This window comes from Procambarus clarkii, chromosome 33, assembly GCF_040958095.1.
Source record: "Procambarus clarkii isolate CNS0578487 chromosome 33, FALCON_Pclarkii_2.0, whole genome shotgun sequence".
Taxonomy (NCBI): Eukaryota; Metazoa; Arthropoda; class Malacostraca; order Decapoda; family Cambaridae; genus Procambarus; species Procambarus clarkii.
Genome location: NC_091182.1, coordinates 31,774,425 through 31,782,875, shown reverse-complemented (window position 1 = coordinate 31,782,875; position 8,451 = coordinate 31,774,425). Strand labels below are relative to the sequence as shown.

Below are 8,451 nucleotides of genomic sequence, written 5' to 3'. Positions count from 1 at the left end.
TGTTATTGGTGCTACATAGCCTTACCGGCGTGGTGCCTTCTTTTGATAATTACTTGATGAATTGTCTCTGTTTTCAGTGTGAATTTTTGCAAGACTTTGAATAGCGGCTTTCAGATCAGTGGAGATCTATGCACCTTTTCTTTCTTTTCAGTGATTTTTTTAATAAAATAATAATTACCCAATATTATGTAGAAGAGTTAGGGTCCCAATCTGTGCTTTGCAATCTATAACAACAATTATATTTGTTTTTAAAGGCTTCGTTCGTGATTATAGAATTCGTAATTCCACCTATCTAATTGGATTAATAAAGTTATAATTTCAAATCTGGGCTAATTATATTAATAAAGCTATAATTTCAAATCTGGGTTAATTATATTTCCTGGCGCATTACCACATGTATTACGGGGGCACATGACAATGACTTCTAGCAGCATGTTGTTGTTGTTATAGATTCAGCTACTCGTTCCGAGTAGCACGGGCTATGGTGAGCCCGTAGTGGACTTACCTGGCACAGGAGCGGGGCTGAATGTGTGTTCCAGCAGCATGTTGGGCTCCTTAAGTATTATATCGCTTCTGTGTTGTTGTTGTTGTAGTGTTTCTGCCCTCTGGAGAGAGGTGTAGAGGCACACTTATGGCCTCATTGGTGTACCTCTACACCCATGGCCTCTACAGGTAGGTGGAGTGATCCGTGGCTGTTCTACCCACCCTCTTGCCCTCTACCACCTACCCACACACTGTACAAATTAAAATGTACAGGTGAAGACAAAAGTTTTGAAATGGGGAAATATAGTGCGAGTTATAACAGCAGGCGGGCTCTCCGCCTTGCTGACACGGTGTGTTTACTAGTTGTGTTTTTGCGGGGGTTGAGCTTTGCTCTTTCGGCCCGCCTCTCAACTGTCAATCAACTGTTTACTAACTACTTTTTTTTTTCCACACCACACACACACCAGGAAGCAGCCCGAAGCAGTGTGTGTGTGTGTGTGTGTGTGTGTGTGTGCGTGTGTGTGTGCGTGTGTGCGTGTGTGTGTGCGTGTGTGCGTGTGTGTGTGTGATGGCAGCTAATATTGCTTTCCTGTCAGGGAGCTGTGTGTGAGAGGTTCTTCATGTATTTCTGCATATATGGATGTCTATAGATGAATACTGTGTAGCAATCACATATACACACTCCGATGCTGTCACACATAATTTGTGTTTAAGGATCTTTATTATTTTTTTAAGAGGGGGTGGGAGGGAGGTATTTATGATCAGTACTTCATCTGGAAATTTTGTAGGGCGTGGTTTTCTTAGAGGAGTTGGAGGATCTTGAGTCACCAGCTGTAGGAGCGTCTCATCTTGGAGCAGTCTTGCTAACACTGGGGGTCTTGTAACATTTCGAACGTGTTCCCACACCATGATGGCTTGGTGCTGTAGTCTGATGTTTAGTGGTTGTGTTCAAGAGGTCATGGAGATGGGCCCGGTCCCGGTCAGGCCTCTCGATCCCCTCCAAACACACACCGAAACTACGACGTTGGTACAACGTTCGAACAATTCTTAACTCCTTCTAGCCAGTTATAACAACCAATATAGCAAGTTGTAACTACGTTCTAATACGTCATAAACACGTTAAGCCAAGATGTAACAACTTTATTACAAGTTGTAACAAGCGGAAAATAGAGATAGTTTCGGTTTGTTTCCAGGGTCTGGAAACACAAACCCTTAATTGAGACCAAACCTTGGTCTCGGCCCGGGCCAGGCCTTAGTGGCCTGGTCTGGTTCCGGCCTGGGATAGGCCTCCCTTGGGCGAGGCTAGTCCTCTCCCGGCCTGGCCTCCCTGGCCCGGATCTCTCTGACCGGGGCTGGTTTGGTCTTGTCCGGGGCCGAACTTGGCCTCGCTTTTCAGAGCTGGTCTCGGTCCGGGGCGAGCTAGGCCAGGCCTCCCTGCCCAAATCCCGGTCCGAGGTCTGGTCCTGCCCGGCCTGGCCCAATATGCCCACACAACTTCACCTCTTCCACATGTATATTTAAGACAAAATTGCCCCTTGCGTATTCATTCATTACCTGAAGATGTTCCAGAGTGGAAAGAAACGTTGTAGAAAATAAACCCTTCAATAATCACTAAGTTTCTTTACTATCAATTTCGGTAACTTGATTGTTCTTCTTAATCCCGAGAGTAAGAATATAGTTAGAAGCTTAGAAAGCTTGTATTATAAGATCATCAACGTCAGCAATGTGGTCATATGCTACGGAGTACAGTCAGGCTCGTTCTTGACTCGTAATTGCAACCCGTCCTCACGCTAGGTTGGTTAAAGCAGCGGCCGTCCTCCCCAGACGCATTCATCAATGTTAACATACTGTCTGTGTATTAAAAATCGGTTTGTTCTCATATATAAATTAATATTATTATGCATAAAATTTTGATGTATAGTTAGGCGTAGGTTAGGTTAGGTGTTTAGGTTCTGTTGACGATTATTTGTAGTACGTGGGTGAAGTATTTATAGCATTGTGGTTCGAACAGAGGACGTAAGCGAAAGACTTGTTCCGGAAGTTGAAGTGTTCGGACGTCAGCAGTTGAGAGTCGTGCGTAAACAGCTTTTCATTCATAAACAGGGGGTTTGGCGGCTGGATTAACGAGCTTAGATATTTGTATGCGAGGACGGGGTACATAATTCCGTCCTCCAAACAAAGACCCAAAAGGAATTCCATGCACCCGCCAAACCCCCATGACAATCGCCAACAGACCCTAAACACCTAGCCTAATCTATGCCTATATATGCACAATATGCTAATATATTTTACTATAAATTTATATTTGAAAAAGAAAATCCTGTTTTGAACAGCATGTTAAAATTTATGAATGCGTCAGTGGGGTCGACCGCTGGATGGAATGGACTTGAGTCGAGGACGGGTTGGTCTGAGGACGGGTTGCAGGAGTTAAGTCAGCTTGTTGTGGGGCTGCATCCAGTTTGAGAGGGGGGGGGGGGCGTCAGTAATTCGACCTCGAGGGGTACCTTGATATAAGCCTAACACGTATAAATAAATAGAATCTGGCTGTCTGTCCCCCAAAACAATGACGTAATTATTATATTTAACCAAATATGCTTAAAGGAATACCTGCTTGACAAGTATACAAAGATATACTATGTATATGCATGTATATATGTATTTCTGTATGTAATATTAACAATTGTGTAACCAGTTTCACAAGATTATCAGGTGCTTGGCTAAATTAACTATGGGTTTCAGTTCCTAAACCCATTACGTGCCTCTGTCCCATTTCACCACCGCCCACGAGATGGGTATGGGGTGCATAACAAGTTAATCAATCAATCATCATATTTGTTGCATCCGTTGACACCTCCACATTCAATAGGAAAAACTAGCAGTGACAAAATGCATATCAACATACCCCTATACTAACACACACTTACGAGGTGTGTGTGTTATATAAAAAAAATACTTCCACTAGTTAAAAAGTTTTGTCTCCGGGTCCGCAAGGCCTAGGAAGTACTTGACTCATAATTGAGTCAAAGCATTCGGCCAATTAAATGCAGATGTTTGCAGAGAGGGTAAATGTGATTGGTTAACACAGGAGACTTTAGCACGGTGGGCGTCTGGCTGTGAATGAGGCGGAGAAAAGTCAGGGCTAGCAACTCTGATGGCCCGCTCCCGCTGAGTCCACCTACCATTTAACGTCGACAATTTTAAACCCTATTTTAACGCTAAATTCAATCCACTTTCTCGAGTCACACTAAATAGATGTATATTTTGGGATGACTTGTGTTGGCGTTTGTTGTTGTCTGTGCAGTGGCAGAGGGATAGAATATACCGCAAAATATACCTGCCGTCAACAGTATGGCTCCCAAGGGCCAGTAACTAACTTGGCGGAGTTAGTCACATGTTGGTGGTGGTGGTGACGGGGGGCCGGTGTGTAGGGCTGCTCCTCTTTACTGCTTTCATTGCTGACTTCAGCAACCCGTTGTGTGTGTCCCACTATAGATGAGATAAATTCATTTGGTGTAGAAAATTGAAGCCGTATTTGCAGCGTTATCTTTTAAAACTCGTGAATTGATCGGGGAAAAAAGAAAAAGTTTGGTGGTGCTTATTGCGTAATATTAAACAAACAGTTGAAGCGGTCCCCCCAGGATGGAGTTTGAGTGAACGTTACAGTGGATACTTTATTGGCCAGATACTGGAGGTGGATGTATTGACACACGGGCCAGGAGGGTGTGTGGCAGGTCAACAATTCTCAAGGTGGGTAGGCTGTGGCGTCTTGTTCAGGGGGGGCGGGGTTGAGGGTCTGCATGTTGGCACTCAAGGGGTAGTGGGGGGAGGTAGTGCCGGGTCTGGCATGGTGGCACCGACTACTATTGCCATTTAGCAAAGTTAGTCAACTTGAAGAAGCAAATTATAGCGAGGTAATTAACATTGTTATTGCTAGGATAACTAAGCGTTCTAAATTTTTGATTTGACGAATTGATAAAGCCAGTTTCAGGCTTTAGATGTTTTATTCATAAATTCTAGGCAGTTAAAATTATAATTAGCGTTCAGTATTGTATTATATATTCGTAGACCAGTACCAGCACTGGTGAGAGGACTCGCTAGGCTTCGCTAATGCTAAGACACCTTGAAAATATAATAGACAAAGTAGAGGACATACATTCTTGCTGATGTTTAATTGTTCTGCATATATGTTTTGCTTAATAATTGGAAGAGCTGTGCAATTGCGACCATTAATCAAGCTGACATGTTTAGCTCGAGGAATATTTGTCCCTTACTATTATTCCCTCGTGCGATAATAGCCATACATTGTAATACAATTACCGTCGTCATCTGTGCTGTTACCGCTGTTATATTTCTCAGACTTGAGGACATATTTGCCTAGAGGTGTGACATATTGGTCTCTCCCAACATGGAAATGTAATGCCCCTTCCCTCCCTCCCCACCACCATTTATAACCAGACGCCTAATGCACGCATAATGTCCAAGATAAACCTAATTTCTGTCTTGCCCACACGGCGCTCCACCACCGCCCACCTCCTTCGCCACCCGTCCCCCACAACTCTGCCCCACTTTGCAACCCATCTCCACCCACCCACACCCACTATCCCCCACCCACCACAGCCACACGACTGCCACCACTGTGTTGTCCACTTTACTATCCTTGTTCCACATACTTACTACCGTCTCTGCACTTGTAGCTAGCTATTTTAGCTGTGTAGGCATTTTAGTTTGCATTAATTATTTGAAGCATTACATGGCTAAATAACCGTATTTATCTGAACAATGTCTTATTTCCTAGACGTTTGCCGGGTAGACAGTGAGTGATCAGGTGCAGGCACAATATACTCACGTGCTTCCCGGTGATTGTTTTCTAATTATTAAAACCGTATGAATCGTTAGGCTGTGTTAGCTTTGGGTAGGTTGGGTTCGGGCGAACAGTGTTGGGATGATTGAAATCCGTTGGCGAAGCAACTTTTTTTTTTTAGGAAGCGACTTGCATTCGGTCAGGGGGGTGGAGTATTTAGCAATTGTTTCTGTCAAGGACCTGTTCAAGACGCTTCTTGTTGCCGGTTGATCTCGGCTGGTTAGGACAACCATGTCTTTGTGTGTGTGTGTGTGTGTGTGTGTGTGTGTGTGTGTGTGTGTGTGTGTGTGTGTGTGTGTGTGTGTGTGTGTGTGTGTGTGTGTGTGTGTGTGTGTGGTTTACGGGGTGTGAGTTTGAGTGTGTTAAAACCTGGTTGATATCTGCTTGATACCTGCTTGATGGGGTTCTGGGAGTTCTTCTACTCCCCAAGCCCGGCCCGAGGCCAGGCTTGACTTGTGAGAGTTTGGTCCACCAGGCTGTTGTTGCTTGGTGTGGTTGTGCTGCTTTATGGCAAGATTTTGTTTATTATGGCGTGTTGACGTAGTTGTGGGGGAGCATAGCCAGGGTTGCCATGGTCACGGAAAAGCTTGGAAAGGCAATGGGAAAAATCATGAATACAAAGTTTTGTTGACCTGGTGTATAGAAAATATATATTTGCAATTTACATTTTTAGGTACTGTCGTTATTAACTGATGGCTGGCTAACTTGATTTGCTAAATTGTTCTATATGTGTGTCAATATTCAGTCTAAAAAGAGACGGATCGGATGGTTGTTCTCAATATACCGTCTAAAAAGGGACGGATGGGATGGTTACTGTCAAAAGCAGCAGACCGTCCAGATAAAGGATGATAATTACACACAGAAATCACAATTGCGTGATGCATCAAATGAAGAAATCCTCCCGGACGTAGGTTCGAACCCTCATCACGGCCCTTGAGGATTTGTTCAAAGGATGATAATTTTATAGTCGTGTCTGTGTCAATACTCTATACCCTGTACTTGCATTTTGTGCACATTTTCAACGTCAAAGCGTTTTCGTGTTTAAGCATTAGATGATTTCTTCAAAGACTTAAAACAATATTACCATGTTATTGTGTAAAGGAGGAATTGTAGATGTTTATCTCTCAGAATGTTCGGCAATATGTTTATTGTTTGTGATGTGTGTGTATATATGTATGAACACGATGTACTGAACGGGGTGAGAATAGCTTGAGCTACCTCATCCCTTTGTGTGTATTTTACCTCAATAAACTTATTTCAATTTCAATGTTATTGTCACGGAAAAGACCAAAAATCTGATTTGCTTGGTAACCGTGAGAAGCGTACGATGGTTGTGAATAGTACACAAATGTTTCACTTGGCTGTTGGTGTTGTAGGATGTTGTTGACATAGTTGATCAGGGGCCAGATTCACGAAACAGTTACGCAAGTACTTACGGACGTGTACATCTTTCTTCAATCTTTGGCTGCTTTGGTTACATTTATTGAACAGTTTGCAAGCATGAAAACTTCCCAATCAGCTGATGCTATTGTTATAATTAGGCTCCTGGTGAGTTGGAGCTCATTAACTGTTTAATCATTGTAAACAAAGCCGCCAAAGATTGAAAAAGATGTATGGGTTCGTAAGTGCTTGCGTAACTGCTTCGTGAATCTGGGCCCCTGGTCTAGAGAGGAGTCTAAGATTGTTCCCCTTTTGTTTGGGTGCGGTTGTGATCCTAGCTGTGTACTCGTCTAATTGTGCTTGCGGGGGTTGAGCTGTGGCTCTTTGGTCAGGCGTGCTTGTGGTGTTACTTGCTGTGTATTAGCGGGGTTGTTTCTTGCAGCGGGTTGACGTGGCTGCGTTTCTTGCAGCGTGGCGTCGATTTGCTTGTCAGCCAGCGCTGAATTGACGTGGTTGCGTGGCATGCGTGGCCTTGTCGTGGTTGTGGTCGTAAGACAAGGCAGTGTTGACCCTCTGGTGCAGGTCTGGGGAGGGAGGGAGAGAGAGCGAGAGAGGGGGTGCAGGTCTGGGGGGGGGGGAGAGAGAGAGGGTGCAGGTTTGGGGGGAGAGAGAGAGGGGGGGGTGTTGGTGCAGGTCTGGGGAAAGAGGGGTTTGGTACACCTGGGGTGTATGTACCCCCTCTCGGTGTTGCTGGGTGGTGGAGGATACATGTATTTCTGGCACTTCACGTCCCATGTTGCCACTCCTGGCGAGTGTTGGAGTCCACTCCAGGCGCGGGTCGAGGGGTGTGTGGCTTGTGGGGATGAATTGTTAGTAATGTTTTTTTTAGCCGAGTATTCAGGATGTATGTATAATGTTGATATGTATAATTCAGTGTATCGTTATACGGATTATACGGGTTATACGGAGGGCGTATACGGAAGGATTAAAACAGAAGAGGACTGTTTGAGGCTTCAAGAAGACCTAGACAAGCTGAAAGAATGGTCGAACAAATGGTTGTTAGAGTTTAACCCAACCAAATGTAATGTAATGAAGATAGGTTTAGGGAGCAGGAGGCCAGATGCAAGGTATCATCTGGGAGAGAAAATTCTTCAGGAGTCAGAGAAGGAAAAAGACTTGGGGGTTGATATCACGCCAGATCTGTCTCCTGCAGCACATATCAAGCGGATAACATCAGCGGCATATGCCAGGCTGGCCAACATACAAACGGCATTCAGAAACTTGTGTAAAAAATCATTCAGAACTTTGTATACCACATATGTCAGGCCAATCCTGGAGTATGCAGCCCCAGCATGGAGTCCATATCTAGTCAAGGATAAGACTAAACTGGAAAAGGTTCAAAGGTTTGCCACCAGACTAGTACACGAGCTGAGAGGTATGAGCTACGAGGAGAGACTACGGGAATTAAACCTCACTTCGCTGGAAGACAGAAGAGTTAGGGGGGAATGATCACCACATTCAAGATTCTGAAGGGAATTGATAGGGTAGATAAAGACAGTCTATTTAACACAAGGGGAACACGCACAAGGGGACACAGGTGGAAACTGAGTGCCCAAATGAGCCACAGAGATATTAGAAAGAACTTTTTTAGTGTCAGAGTGGTTGGCAAATGGAATGCATTAGGAAGTGATGTGGTGGAGGCTGACTCCATACACAGTTTCAAATGT

The 8,451-nt window shown here is 44.4% G+C and overlaps 1 protein-coding gene across 4 annotated transcripts in view; it reads left to right on the top strand.

The window, feature by feature from the left end:
• Nucleotides 1–3,892: 3,892 nt before the first annotated feature.
• The window catches only part of LOC123765293 (uncharacterized protein CG43867), a 1,137,736-nt gene continuing 1,133,177 nt past the window's right edge, over nucleotides 3,893–8,451 (top strand). For all 4 annotated transcript variants that reach the window (XM_069335520.1, XM_069335522.1, XM_069335521.1 and 1 more), the window contains exon 1: nucleotides 3,893–4,230. The gene's annotated coding sequence lies outside the window, so the exon portion shown is untranslated. The remainder of the gene's footprint in view (nucleotides 4,231–8,451) is intronic.